The following is a 16,431-nucleotide window of genomic DNA, read 5'->3' as shown; positions in this document are numbered from 1 at the left end:
AGTTCAAAACAATATGTTGTAATGTGAAAAAAAATTCTCTAGACTTCATTGTTTTGATGATGATGTGAGTAATTTTCTGACCACTTTGCCATGAAGCACCCTTTACAATCTCTTCCACCAACCCTTCAGGGTTCCTTGGAGACCTTGATGTGTCAATTTCCTCAAGGACCAAACTTTAATCCTCATCATTTTTTGAGGATTGAATGACATTTGAAATTGGACCAAGATAGCTAGGACATAAAAACCGGGATATTTTTAGCTTCTAGTTGCATACTTCCTGGCTACATCTATATGAGAAAACATAATGTGTTTTTGACTAGGTATGTAGTCTGCCTAAGGCAGCATTAATACTGCATTTGCAAGAGATACAAATTTCATTTGTAGCTTTTGTGGTTACAAAAAATGCCTTCATGGCGTTGTGTGTGGGCTTAATTAGCAGTACTGCGGTTGCTTCATTCAAATTAACTTGAGGTGGAAAGTGGCAGATGCCTTTCCCAGAGGCATTAGAGCGCATGCTACATGACGTGGCATGTTTGGAGGTGCCACAGAATCAGTAAGGTACGTATGCGGAGTGGATATAAATGTGGTTCACAGGCGTTCGTATTGTAAAGTGGTAAACATGACCTTGAATGTACAGCTCGCGAGTATGGTAGTAGGGCGATCCTTAAAGGCACTCATCAAAAATATGTACTGGTGCTTAAATAGTTGGAATCATAGACAAAAAAACCACTGGAAAACTGGGTGGCAGACTTAAATTAGACATGACGTGCAACACAGCTTCAACTTTTTACTTTTACCTTGAGGCGCCTGCAATGGCGCTCTTCCGGAATACGAATTGACAAATGGCCGTGAACCTTATGCTAATAAAGCATAAGCTAGGAAAGCTTAAACACTTTCAATTTGTTGGAGGGTAGATATCCAGCTTAGCTCACCCTTCAAAAGTATACAGGCCGGGATCGCTCTCATTCCATAGGAGAAGCAGGGAAGAGCGGGAGAATATATGCGTCGAGGAGTCCTAGGAGCGCAGAGAAGAGCGCGTGCCAATAGGAGTGGAAGGGGATATGACAAGAGGGAGGAAGAGAGCATATGTCTGAGCTGGGGTTTTGGTCCACCTAGAAGTATGGAGACAAGGCTAGAGTGAGAGGACTATGACATTGAAGTTGGAAGAGTAGTGCCTATAACAGATTAGGTCTACACAGCGTTCCTCACGACAAGGGTTGGTATGGTATTAGAAGGCTTGTTTATTAGACCAGTTTCCTTGGGGGCCTATTTCATTATGGTCGTGGAGGTGTATATCATCAGTATGAATTGTGGCGTCGATATGTTGTTGTTCGATGTAAATTAACTTGGGTTAGAATGTCATTACGTTTGGTCTCTCATGTGTATATGACGGTCACAGTAGGACAGTTCCTATTCACGGTTCGAGAACTGGAGATCCTTCCAAAGACCTATCATAAAGTTTGTGAGAGAGACACAGTTTTGGAAGAATTGCCGAATGGCATGACAGCACGCCCATATATGTCGTTCGTCACTCTTTCTTCTCCCTGATTTGAGTACTTGATTTTGTGACCCCAAAAACATAAACACATTGCATGCTCTTGATTTATAGTGTAATCTTTGGCTCTTCCTTTGTTCTCTGGGAATGCAAAAGGGCTTCATTGAGTGAGGTGATGTTTTTTATCTGCGCTTTCTATAACGGCATAGGCAACGATAGTACGGTGAGCATGAAGATGCCGGAATTGGGCCTAGTAGTGACAGGAATTGTTGAAAATGTCAATGGAGGAAAAAGACGTGGCCTCATGGTGCCACGTTGCACGATTATGTTGCACTCGCTTGCTTCATTTAGGAAGGTGAGGTAGGATCATAGATGGATAGAGAGCTGCAGAGAATGCCATTCGGATGGTGTCAAGCATGGGGCACTTAATGCACAACGCTATTGACGTCAAACAACACGGTGGCCGGAAACAGTGCTTGAATACGTCAAGACGAGGAGTACCAGATGATAAGACGTGGGTGGTGGGCTGTCAGCGCTGAAGGACAACACATGTTTCTAAAATAAGTGCTCAGCACAAGCACGCACGAGTGGTGGGATTGATGATACCATGTAGTAAAACAAGATGAGCCTTAGCCATGCTGGAATTGCCAGGGCTGCAATCTCTTTAGAGAGCTACAACAAGCGACACGTGAAGCTGCCAAAGCAAGATTTCACCTCTTTTGACTCCCATGCAGCTCCTGCTAAACCCTGGCAGCTATGGTGGACATCAGGGCAGCCAAATCTGTGTTTTTTACAGCAGCTGCAGCGAGAATAGAGAGTTCTGTTAGTAGCAATATGGTAGTCATTGAACTGTCTGTGCCAGGCTTGAATTCGAGCTTTCGACAGACTCCTCAACCATCCAACAAGTGGTGTTGATTTCAGAGACCATCTCATACTTTTATGGTGCAACGTTATTGCAATCACGATGGACTGCATCAGTAAACTTTGGCTTTGGCTTTGCCTTTCAAGCATAATGCTAAGATTCTCCACACAACTCGCATTGATTCTGGCAACACTGCCAAGGTATAAAGAGAGCGCAAGAGATGAATGAAGAGATGGTGCAGTGCGCGCGAATCAGCCCATTTGCATAGACCTATATTATTTGTGTAGTTATGTACATAGTGTTATACCCGTTTCGTTGTATCCTTTTGGCTAAGGGCAACACACATTAAGGATGAACGAACAGATGATGTACGAAGAATGCGAATGGATGCGCTTTGAATCGACTCGTATATTTTTGAACATATGTCGTTTTATTGAGGACAATGCACATTGTTAGAGCGCCTTCCCACCAGCATGTTCGCATGTGAGGGTTATGTGAGCCAAACACGGAGTGAATCTTCCATTTGCGAGCATGTTCTGTGCACTCCAAAACTTAGCAAAAAGTTACAGAACTTTCTCAGACGTTTACATTCGCAAAAGTTACCGAACTTTGTTAGACGTTCACAAGATTTACTTGCTGCAATCGGTGATAGCCCATGCACTTTCTGTGGGAGGCCATGGCCAGGAGGGCTCCCATTATCAAAGTCAGGCAGAGAAAGCATGACAGAGAGAGGATCAGAGATTAGACGCAGAACACAGAGATAGGTAAAGCGATTATTGTATTGATATTGATGTACATAGAGGTGCTATAAATATCAAATTGATTGCATGATATGAAGGCGTGCGTGCCTCTTCAGTTCTCGAGGCATGAGGCTCGATTCGGACCGACACCCCCCCTCAGTTGAATGCCGAGAGGATTTTATTTCATTACGTTGAGCTTATTACAAGAGCATGGTCGTGCCTATATGGAATAAGACAGTGCTCTTTTTTTTAATCCATCAAGTGATGGAAGTGCTGAAATAGAAAAGGATTCCAGTCTATAGCTTTATACTTGGAGCTTATAGACTATTACATTGATTATCCGGGATCAATAACAAATTGATGAACATGAAAATAAAAAAATTAAATCAGAATGCTTCAGCTTGATGCGTGCTCCCTTGAATCTATTGCATCCGCGAACTCTGTCTTGCACTTGCGATAAGATTTTTGAGGTCGATATAGTACAACTCCCCCCCTTTGATCGAAACTGGGCACGTTCACTGTGGTTCCTGGTTGGAAACGCTGACGAGTTTGCATAGGCATTGGTAGGCATTGCAAGATAGACATGGAAGGTCAGATCTACAATAGGGCCGATAAGAGTGGGGGGTGGGGCGGGGGGATCATCGGTAGTGTCTTTTTTAGCCTCATTGACCTGCTATTTGGGGCTTGAGATTTTGTCTTGAACAGGGAAATCAACAACATAAAAAATTCCATCTGCTTGATTGATAGGGGTGTCAAATGCAACATCAAAAGATCCACTATAAACATCAGACACATCAAGAATATAATCAAAGTGCTTAGTATGAGAATCAACAGGAGCAACAACAACAATTCTAGAATTGATCCTTCGTCTTGATCCGAGCTAGCATCCATCCTTAGTGTGATGGGTATCAAACTAAGAAATGTCGCTGGAAAAAACATCTGTGGCACATGCATCAATGATTGCAAGATCTTTTGCACCAACATCGACTAGCATGGCAAAGGGCATCATCCACCATGGCCTTGTTGGGCATCAAATGAAAGGTGTCTCTAGAGATGGCTATTACTTGGGCTACTTTTAGCGCTTCGTTCACAAGATCATGACTTGCTAGAGGAAAGGCTTTGATTTCTTCATTTGTGATGTTGGTTGTATCATGACCATTGTGAGGTGTGTCATCGGCTACTACAGGTTGTGCTGATCCTTCTTTGTCTTCGACATCTTCTTGAGTTCCTTCATTTTCTGCTTCCAGTAAGTCAAGGCCTTGAGCAATAAGAATGGCTTGTACACATGCTACCTCTATATCATTGGGCGTAGGAGGAATGACTTCTCCATCAAGAAGAGGCGGTACCAGACAACGAAGGAAGTTATTAATAATAGAATATTCTTATGCGGCAACACAAGCTTCTTCGTTGGCTTCTTTTTTTGTGTGTGCAGGGAGAGCAGACCCAACATCATCTATGGTAGATAAAATTTCCAATTTATTATCCTCATCTTCAACCATCGTATCATGGTTAGCATTCACCATGTCAGAGGTGGGCATTGGCCCCTCTAGAGTGTGCTGGGGCAATTACAGAATTTTGCACAGGCTATTGATATTATTCTTCCTCTTGATCTATGGTGGGCATCAGGTCCCAGGGTAGAGCTTGGCAAAAGATACCATGTGGGAGGCCATGGTCAAGAGGCCTCCCATTATTAGAGTCAAGTAGAGAAAACATAATAGAGAGAGGATCAAAGATTAGACATGCAGAACATAGAGAGAGATAAAAACAAAATACTAGTGAGTTTGGGAATTTCCCAATTCCCATTTTTTGAATACTAAAAAGGTGGCACCCAGATAACATGCCCATAAGTTTCTCCAAACCATATTATGTGACTTATCATTGGAAAACATTTGAAAAATGGAATCTATTGAGCTATAAGAGCACTCAATTTGGAGTTATATTGTTCAAGTTATGACAAATCCAAAGATTTGACCATAGGTCCTAAACTTATGGAAAATTTTCATATTCCTCAATATGGTGTTTAAAGAGATTATTGGATTGATATTAATGTACATAGAGGTGCTATAAATAGCAAGTTGATTGCATGATATGATCAAAGGGTGTGTGCCTCTTCAGTTCTCGAGGCATGAGGTTGGATTTAGACCAACACTTTCCTTCGACCTTGGTAGTTCAAAACTCATTGCGTCAGTACCCTCTGGTATGCCTCCACATGGAGCCATGTCTACATCATCATGCTCTGTATCCATCATAAATAGTCACATAGGTAGGTGCCACCTCAGTCATTGCAATAGCATCAAGTTGTGTGTTTTGTCTAATGATGAGTTTATCATCACTTGGACATGTACCATTTCCAACTAGAGCTACCATCTTACCCACGGACACAATTGACATCAAGGAATTGTCATGAAGGGTTCATATTTTCTACTTGATTTAAAAAATCCCCGTTGCCAATCGAACCCTCGCTAGTGGATGGTGCATGTGCCCTTTCAAACGTGAGCTACCATCTCACCAATGCACACAACTTCATTAAGTATTCATACTTTTTATTGCATCAAAAGACCCTTTACATGAGCTTTGGTTAGTGCCAACTAGTAGACATTTGGATATTGCAAATCAACACTAGGCCGTGTACCAAAATCTACTTCTAGTCATGTGTTTTGCTACTTTGGCTACCCATCATACCATCTTACCGCATCTTATGCATTCAAATTGCAAAAACCATGAAACATACACTATATGTGCTTTTGATGGCACATCACATATGCTCCATACATTTGTAAATATACCTATAACAATTTAATCATGATCTATCGTTAGAGTCCACTAAAAGTAGGAACCAAAGTAGTCCATCATTAAATGTTAAAATCTTGTTCAAGTTTCCTTATACACACTGTGCAAGCAAGCCACTAGAATACAAGGCCTAAGGCACTGAATTTAAAGATTCATCCCTCTACAAATGCCATGTTGATGACTTTAAAACTATGAAACAAATACAATCATGTCCTAGATTAGATATGAAAAATTAAGCTTTTGCACAAGCTTTAACACCTACAATTCAAAACCAACATGTAATTAATTCCTAACGAAAGTGCTTGTCATCTTATGCATAGAAGATGCACTCGTGGTTTAGGAGAATGGTCTTATGCTAGGAGGTTTAAAAATCCCTACTTATATGCCACACTTAAGGACCTACTCTATATATAGGTTCTAGTTGAAATTATATGTGAGTGGCACAGATATGTCCATAGGCTAATATATAGTTATAGGAGACATCTTCTCTAGTTACTTTCATTGAAGGTAATCATAACAAAAATAATCATCTCCATGGTTAAGGGATATGAAAATCTATTGAGGTTGAGAAAAAAAAGCTATTGATATTAGGGAATATTATCCATCGTAACACAACGACTAGTTGAGATGGTGGTTGGATCATGAGGAATCCTCTTATTTGGAATTGACGTTTCTATAGCATCATTAGTTTGTTTGTTCCATGGAATTAAGATAGAAAAAAAACTATAGAGAAATATGACATAATGATGTAAGGATCACATCTAACACTATTCTCCATTCAACCAATCTCATCTTTGCAGTCTATATGTGCCAAAACTTTGTTTTCTGCACTCCATTTGCAATGGCTATCTCAGATGGAGTTGTCCATCATCATCAACCATCATCTAATGCTTGCTACTCAACCTTCCATTTCTATTTTGGAGTCCACACACCCTGCCAACTAGTGCTCATGTTTGAGTGGTTGTTGTTCCAACCTCGCAACTACTATCCTATCAATATTTACCCTATTTCACATGTCTAGGAGTTGCCAAATAGTCATAAATGTTGTTGTATTGGTTTGTCCACATCTACAATAAGTGCATTTTCAATTATAAACCAATTTGCACCTATAACCACATTCCTACAATGTTGCATTTCTAGCTTCTACTATTGCCTAAACTATTGCCGTGTCATCAACATTTGTATTTGTAGTTTGTTGTTTTGTCTCTTCTATTTAATATTGATCGAGATTCTCTCCATTGTGTTTATTGTTGCCACACACATTCAGAGGCTACCTTGTTTCATTTTAAGATGCATTAGAGTAGGACACACTCTCTAGCTCATATGATCTACCATAGTTCTTGAGACAAGAAGTTTAAGGGTCATTATTCACACTACATAGTGTGTTTGTTACATTGAGCATTTTATTGTATTCTAGTTCATTCATTTCATGATTCATTGTGTTTTTTTTCTCTTAGCTACCCTAACTATATTTTATTATCAGTATGTGTTTTTTGGTACCATTGTATTTGAGTTTCAGTGTTAGAGTTTTGCACTAGCAAGCAATCAAAGCTCCTTTATCTCCATCAAACTCTAATAGAGCTCATGATTAGGAGATGAAAAACTAATAGAATTAATGGCATGCTAATAGGCTAGCCATAAATGCTATAAACAAATGAGTTATGAATACCCTACCCACAAATGAACATGCCTAGACCCACTTGTAAGCTAACTAGAGTACTAACACTAGCCGAGCTTAGCATTCTATGAGCTAGAAAAAGCTTGCTATATATGTCCTTCCCTTGGTGTTCTCAAAGTACAAATGAGGTGAAAGATCTGGGGTTAAGAGGTTAAGTTGTGGAGCAAGCCAATCAATGCTATCAAGCATATCTAATATGAAAACACCTATGTGTGATGTTTGGTGATTTTGCATATTTTTCTTCTTTGTTTGCTCTTTGTTCACTTTCTCTTTTTTTTCTTCAATGAGTTACAACATCATTAATTCAATCTTTCAAAATTTTCTACATGAAAATTGAAGTCAAAAGGACGATGGAGATTTATCATTTGGCTGTCAATCAAACTAGATCTACATGAGGACATATAAGTCAATGAGGATCAAAAGGAAAATGGTTTATATTAGAAGCTTAATGATGATATTATGGAAAAAGGGAAAGAAAACTCATGAAAAACTATCACTAAAAATTCTTGAGTTGATTTGAGAAAAGCATTGAATAACTCTTATTGAAGAAGATCGACATTCGAGGAGGTGGATTATGAATATACTCTTTGCTTGGAGGATTTAGGGGTAAGCAAGTAGGTCATGAGTTTTGATGGCTTTCTCCTTCAAAAAAAAAAAAGAGGATGTAACTATGGTTGGATTTTCCCTTTGTTAGCTCAAACTTGGCATTGAATCAACTATGAGGGTCAACCCTTAATTTCTTTTTGAGTATCTCTAAGCTCTCTTTCCTGAAAATTTATCGCTTCTCCTATTCATCACATCAATTATTAAATATAAATGTAAGTATAGAATATTATTACTTAGAAAGTTAATAAGTCTAGAGATAATTCTACATTTTCTATTTGTCTAGTTTACTATTTGTGTTGTGTACCAATAATTTTTGTCAATTTTATTCTTTTTATACCCATGATATATGCACCTAAAAGCATCTAAGCATATCACATTTACTCAATAGAAGGTTTATACTATTTGATAAAATTTAGAAAAATTTATAGCACTTCACTAACATAAGGGGTATTTTTATTGCAATTTGAAAGAAATTCATCAAAATTTGGAGGAAAAACCATCATTTTCCTACCTTATAGTATGAAGAAAAGGGAAATGTTAAATACCCTTTTCATGCGCATGATATCAATATTTTTTCAAAGGTGCAATCCCAATTTTATAGATATAGAGAAAGGCCGGATTAATTGTTTATATACAAAAATGAATTTCTTACTTAAGTAAATAAAGGCTTGATTAAATTTTTATGTACAAAAAAATGAATTTCTTACTTAAATAAATAGTTCTAGGATTTCTCCAGTGCTATACATACGCAATTTATGTAACTATAGTTGCAAAACTTGGCATTATAAACTATAATTCCAATCGTTTGAGTATGAAGGATGCAATGTACATTGTAACATAAGCTACAACGTGAAATCTACGGAGTTGATAACATGAATTTTCTATCATATGATAAGGTCATTTACATATCATGTGTGAGAGATTTTGAGGTAAACTAAAATTTATGAATGATGACATTTCTTTCATAGTACATACATAGTCTCTTCTCTACTTTGCATTTGTCTTTATTCAACTTAATATGCATTTTGCAATGGCCCTAACCATGTATCAATTCCACAAGACTTGGGCATTAGATTTATCATTTTGCTTCTACGAGAATGTATCAAAGTTGCCCTAAGTGTGTATCCCTTCTACAAAAATGGAGAATCAATTTTATATTTGTTCTTCTAATACAACAATCTATTGTTTCCTAGCTTTCATATGCTAGTTTGGTAAGAGATGAAGAATCACTTGTCTTTACGTACATAAATTTGGCAAGCATCTTTGTGAGCTCCTTAGGAGTCTTGTCGCCATACAGATTGTGGTGTTGATTAAGTTAAAAATATATTCTAACTTATCATTTTGTCTAGGATGATCTAGACTTCATGACCCTTTTCTATTCAACTTGTAAATAACCCCTTTATATTACAGTCTTCTATATGTAAAAATTATATAAAAATAGTATTCTAAAAATACATTATTTTGAACCCACGTGATGCACACATATATCCATGAGTAACTTACCTCAGTCTGCTAAAGGACGATGATAGAGTGACCGGAGATGTGGTGGTTGGAAATGGAGTAGAAAGAAGGATGGATGCTTCAATGGAGGAGAAAGTGAATCATTTGTGTATGTTACATCATGTATCGATGGAGAAGTGGCTTTTTAGGTAGAAGCAGGCCAAAAAAGAATGGGAAGAAGTGTGATTAGAATTTCGACGCACTACATGACATTGACCAATTGGATATCCTAAAGGCTTGGAGGAGATGCCGCGGTTTATGTCTTTTTAGGGGTTACATAGAGCTTTGATCGCAGCTTCTCGTGAAGGGGCAAAGGTCTATATCGAGGAGTGGGAATTGTCGAGAGGATGTAGTCCGAAGGTGACTGCATGTTTTATAACCTGTCGTATCTTGATTTTATATACAACAACTAATCTGACTATTTTACTATATAGTACAATAGCTACAATGTGGCATGGTTGCAAAGGTGACATTTCCATATTGAGCGCATCAAACAAATGTGCTCCATAATACATTGTGGTGTCATGGCAAAGTTCGAGCAAGAGAACTGACGAGGGGCCACGGATCTGAATACCATTCTAGATGAGATGGAGTATTTTGGAAACTTACAAAGTGTTATCTCAGTGGATTGCCATAGCTTCACCATGATCATATTCGATGTACATTGGTTCAAAGTGGTATTAGAAGGAGATGGGAAAACCACTCGATAAGGTCTATTTGGATTTTTGAAATTAGATTCTGAGAAAAGATAGACGGATCTGCGTGACACGTTTTTCCTGTCCGCCCATTGTGAATAGGTACATGGCCTATTTTTAAAAAATTTATTAACGACATGAAACAATCACAAATGTTGGTTCACTCTTATATGTGCCCATTAAATAGGTAATCTTTTATCCAAATCCTGGATACCCTTGATGGTGGTATGTTGTGACGTCAATTCCTTGCTGTGCGAGAGTATATGATGAAAGCAATGTTCCCAACATAGACGAGGAGGGTATGTAGGTGGAGGGGTCAATGTTGTAGAGAGTCAAGACTAAAGAGGGCTTAGAGCATGTAGAGGAGGTAGGCACATGTACCGTAGACGAAGAGACAGGAGGCTTAAACAAAATATTAGTGAGTTTGGGAATTCCCAATTCCCATTGTTTTAATTACTAAAAAGGTGACACCCAGATAACATGCCCATAAGTTTCTTGAAACCATATGATGTAACCTATCATTGGAAAACGCTTGAAAAATGGAACCTATTGAGCTATAGAGCGCTCGATTTGGAGTTATACTGTTCAAGTTATGACAAATCCAAAGATTTGACCACGTGTCTCAAACTTATGGGAAATTCCCATGTTTCCGAATATTGTTCTTAGGAAATTTTGAGAATGAAGTGGACTCCTCCTTCTGTGGTTACCTATCTTTAGGCCTTCCAGTGTATGCAAAGTTATGCTAGGAGAATGACATGGGATCATACGCTAGGTCATATTTGCATCCGCCTGCTCAATTCATTGATGATTTTCTTTTAAAGGTACTTAAGAATATGCATTCTAATTAGCATCATTTTTTTCATAGTTATTATTGTGTTTACCTAAATCTTTATATTGATTATGTTAGCATCATTTTCTGTTTGTGCAAGTTATCTTTGAGGATACTTGGACAGTAGGATGAGTTGAGGGATAAGCGATGAGGAGTTGCAGGAGATATTCACATGTATGTCTCTAGATCAAATGGCCGAATTTAGGGATATGGCATACTAGGATCTATCTCAAACATCATCAGGCCATTTTGTGCACGCTCTGATGCTTTGGTTTCCAATAGACAAAGTCAATGCCCTAGACTAGCCCCAAACAAAGGAAGTGGTTCTAGGGGGTGCTGTAAAGATGTGGATGTTGTGAGATTGCAATCAGTTCCAAAGAAGGGTTCTACTCCTTGCTCTCATGCAGAGCTTTCAGAGAGGGTGGCTCAAGTGGGTGTTGTGGAGGCACCGATATAGTGTCTTTGTCTCATCAATCTAGTGGATACTTGTCACCTCTAGGATTTGTCACACTTGTAGAGATATCTACTCCAATTACTCTGCATTTTACTTAGTTGTTTGCAGATGGCATCCCTATGGGTGCTACTCCGAGAGATACTACCCCTATGGGTACATCATATATACAAGGGTCTCATGGTTATGCCCAAGAGCACAATTGTAGGTGGGAGAGGACACACCTTAGAAGTACCCAAGTAAGGTATGGATACCTTGTAGATGACAGTACATGTGCTGTGATCATGAATGATAGGGAAGAAGGGTGATGTCTCGCATGAGAGAGTTGTTTCAATAAGTATTTAGGCACAACATTTTGGACCATTGGAAGAATATATCAGAGGGGAGAAAGGAATATACAGTGACATCTTTGCATAAGGAGTTTTTAGTACTGTGGCAAATAGGTTTTTTTATTGGGTGGATGATGGAGTGTATGCGTGCAAACATGTCACATAGATGATCAGATGCATGCAAGGCACTCTAAGAATGGCGCCTCAAAGCCTGAGTGGCTAGATGTAGATGATTGGCAAAGACTCAAGAAGGAGGCTATAGATTCTCTAAGATGATGGCCATAGCAATAGTGTTAAGAGAGAGAGAGAGTACGAGAGAGATACACAAGACATGCTCCCAAAAGAATAATTCATATTGATGTAGAGTTAGTGTATAGGTGAGACCCAAGTCAAGTAAGAGATGATATATATAGTTGTAACATCCCCACTCAAACAAAGGTCTCTGGCTGCGAGTGAAAAAACCCTTGGGGAGAACAAGGGAAAAACCCGAGCCCCTACACATATCTATGATACAAAAATGATTTACTATAAAGTTTTCTTGAATACAATGATACATGCCTCAATCAGTGAGACAAGTACTTGGAACAATACCAAGTGCATGTCCTTGGTAAGACTAATAGCACTTTGGTTGTTGCATCGAAGAGGTTTATTAGAGGATGAAGGATGTCCCAAATCTGCAAGTAGTTGTCGAAGCCAAACTAGCTCGCGAGCTGCTAATGATGTAGCAACATATTCGGCCTTAGTTGTAGAAATCGCAACACATCATTGTTTCTTGCTAGACCAAGAAACCAAACATCCATTTACAAAGAAACAATTCCCACTTGTAGATGGCATGGATAAATGTAAACTTGCCTAATCAGCATCTGTATATCCAATAAGGTCAAGAAAAGTTGAAGAAGATAAAGAAGAATCCTCTCGATGACGATAAATAAGACCAAGCTCCTTAGTACCCTTGAGCTACTTAAGAATATGTTTTGCAACACTCCAATGAATAGTGGAAGGGGAAGAAAGATACTGTCCCAAAACGTTAGCTACAAATAAAATATCTGGTCTTGTGTTTAAACTAATAAATTTAAGACAACCAACAAGATTAGCAAAAGGTTGATGAATGGGTGATTCTTCATTGCGTGTTGTAGATGTACCCTTGGTAGAGCTCGAAAGAATGGGAGTGTTGGCAGAGCGCATTTGTCAACCCAAACTTCTTAACAATATCATTAATAAACTTTGTCTGGTGAAGAAGAAGAATGCCTTGTTGTCGGTGTCGTTGAACATGAATACCCAAACAAGAATGTATCTCACCAAGATCCACCATTTCAAATGCAATCGATAAAAGCTTCTTCATAGCATCCAAGAAAGCAATATTATTTGACACAAGAATAGTATCATCAACATATATAGCAAGAATAATAAAAAATTTGTCCTCCCTTTTGATGTAAAGATTTGGGTCAGCAAAACATGCAACAAAACCTTTAGATGTGAGGAACTGATCAATCTTAATATACCAAGCACGAGAGGCTTGCTTCAATCCATATAATGCACGATGAAGCTGGCATACAAGATGCTCCTTTCCTGCAATCATAAAACCTTCAGGTTGCTCCATATAGATTTCTTCTTCAAGATCTCCATTGAGAAAAGCCGTTTTAACATCCATTTGGTGAATTTCTAGATCAAATAGTGTTGCAAAAGCCAAAAGCATATGAACAGTTGTGGAACGCACAATGGGAGAAAATGTTTCTTGATAATCTACTCCTGCAATCTACGAGTAACCTTTTGCAACAAGTCGTGCTTTGAACTTATCAAATGAGCCATCAGCTTTGGTCTTGGTTTTATAAATCCATTTACATTTGATAGGAACACGATTTGGGGGGAGTTCAGTAAGAATCCATGTACCTTTGGAGATTAAAGAATTGTACTGAGCTTGCATAGCTTCTTGCCATTGATCTATTTGAGACAAATTAATAGCTTCCATATACGATATCGGATCCTCTTGGACAGACATAGCATCATCAAAGGCATCATATTCAATAGAATAGAATCCATGCTCTATCTCAATAGGAAGATCGACATATATCTCCAAATTTTCATCAATCTTCTTTGGAGGTGAAGGAGGTTTATGATCATCAGAATTAGTAGACTCACAAAGCAAGTAAGGAAATGCACTAAGCAAAAACTGTGTACCATCTGAAACATCTGACGACCATATGCCACCCATAGTCTTCTCATCAAATATAGCATCATGACTAATGATAACCTTTTGAGACGACCAAACTGCTTGATAATGTCTTTAAAAGCCTCGATATGAGAGTGCATAGAAGTACCAACTTTATATTGAAGATTCTTCAAACGAGTTTGGAGATATAAAATTTCGGTGACCGATTTCGTCTCAAATGTTGAGATAAGATACTCCCAAACAGCATGAGAGGTTTCTAGATGAAAGACATCCAACATAAGTGAGTCAGGAAGTGCAGACAATATATAATGACGAGCCCCTTTATCACGACAAATCCAATCAATATGATTAATTTTCCATTGTTCAAATAACGGACCATCAGTAATCAGAGAATTGCCATTCATCACATCAATAGGTTGAACTGGGCAAGATAGGTCGCCCAAAACAATATCAAATAATTTGTCACCTTCAAGAATTAGCATCATCTTTGCTTTCCACCCAAGAAAGCCTTGTCCTTGGAAGAAGGGAACCAAACGTTGGCCAGACGGATATTCGTTAACAATTACGCAATTGGCCATGCCTGTATCTCGAGAGAAAACAAATAAGATGAGATCGCAGAATCTGCAAACCATGAACAAGATGAGTGTAGTTGACATGTGTGACAATCAAAATAGGGAGATGCACGTAAGAACGACGAAAATTATTGAGTGACTAAAAAGAAAGCCCGAAATAGAGAGACGTAACGTGCAAGACGAGATGAGGCGTATAAGAAAAGTGCTATTTTGGTCGAACAAAGAACGTGAACGAGAATAAAACATCACTAAAAATAGCAAGATGTTCGCTTGTCATAATCAACGTCATTAACAAAGATAAGCGATTAAGGAAATGTAATTGGGGATTAACGAACTGTAATTAGAATTATAGTTTTAAATAAAGAATCGCTTATTCGAGTAGAATTGTTGTCTTGAACCCTGAATTGTCATAACTTTTGATCTAGAACTCCGATTGACAAGCGATTTTGAGAGGATTCGACAAAATTAACTAATACTTCTAATTTGAACAAGTTCATGTATCAAATCATCACTTGTGCAAAGAATTCAATCAAGTATAAACAATGAAACAACTTATCTTCCTTGTTGTTGCTACGCATCCATAGCTCTGATACCATGTTGAGAGAGAGAGAGAGTACGAGAGAGATACACAAGACATGCTCCCAAAGAATCATTCATATTGATGTAGAGTTAGTATATATAGGTGAGACCCAAGTCAAGTGAGAGATGATATATAGTTGTAACAAAGGAGACACGATAGTAGCACCCAAAATTCATACAAGAAATGCTACTGCAGAACAAATAAAGGCTAGGAAAGATTGTGAGAAAACATAAAGTAAAGTCACGTATTGATTGTTTATCAATATTACAGATAACATAATGGGCTATTTGTAGAAATGTAATACCCCCACCATCGTATGAAGAATATAGATAAATTATTCAAAGTAAATAGAAAAACAAGGAAACTTTAGCTCAAGTCAGAGTTGAGTATAACGTGTCCACTTGTATCTTCAGGACACGTCTTAGCACTCCATTGGAAAGGGTGTCTAGAAAGCTCCGCCCGGCACTCCCATGGAATGTTACGGGGTTTGCGATCTAGGGCTTTCCGCGTCTACCACGTAGCGGAAGTATTCCGGCCATTCCCACTTAGGATCGACCTGAACTGGGGTTTTCCTCATTGGTCATTTCCTAATGACAACTAGCGTCGGACCCAAGCAAACTAGTTTACGCAGAAATGCTAGGTCCGAAGTGGATTCACGCTGCACTTAGTTCAAGGAGAATGGGAAACGAGAGGGATGCAAAGCTCAACCTCTCTGCCTTAAGGCATAGTACCATTCCGTTCCCCTAAAACAGCGTAAATCGGGTTCAATCATAACTCTAGGTCAACGCTTTTGTTGCTCATGTTCTTTGGCGATCTTCCTGCTGTCGATCGTGATTTGAGAAAAGTTTCCGGCCAACCAGGACCACCCATCTGTAGGACGGACCTATGGCCTATCCTCCGCACTTTCCTCGGGTTGTTTTAGTTATTTAATTACCTAACACATTAGTTGGACATGTAACAACCATCTTCTTTAATTAACCCATTAGGCACTAGTTCTCTCACATAATCTTATCACTTGACATAGAAAAACAATATCAGACAAGTTCTTTATTAACAGGTCATCATATTTATATTTGAAATACAAAGAGTCCAGCCCGTAGGCTTATCCACAATCCGCCCGAAGGCTATCCAGCA

General features: G+C 38.6%; 1 protein-coding gene across 4 annotated transcripts in view; it reads left to right on the top strand.

The window, feature by feature from the left end:
• The window catches only part of LOC148040638 (uncharacterized), a 54,066-nt gene extending 45,760 nt beyond the window's left edge, over positions 1–8,306 (top strand). Inside the window, exon 2 of one of the 4 annotated variants that reach the window (XM_087701563.1) lies at positions 7,951–8,306. The gene's annotated coding sequence lies outside the window, so the exon portion shown is untranslated. Of the gene's footprint in view, positions 1–4,283; positions 6,656–6,687; positions 7,882–7,904 lie in introns of those variants that run through there. The other 3 variants (XM_087701547.1, XM_087701577.1, XM_087701570.1) reach the window with 3 other exon arrangements.
• Positions 8,307–16,431: the final 8,125 nt, after the last annotated feature.

The sequence above is a fragment of the Lygodium microphyllum genome, chromosome 2 (assembly GCF_053477565.2).
Source record: "Lygodium microphyllum isolate KBCC chromosome 2, Lygodium_microphyllum_v1.1.10, whole genome shotgun sequence".
Taxonomy (NCBI): Eukaryota; Viridiplantae; Streptophyta; class Polypodiopsida; order Schizaeales; family Lygodiaceae; genus Lygodium; species Lygodium microphyllum.
The sequence above is the reverse complement of the archived record's forward strand: the minus strand, read 5'-3'. Positions and strand labels throughout refer to the sequence as shown.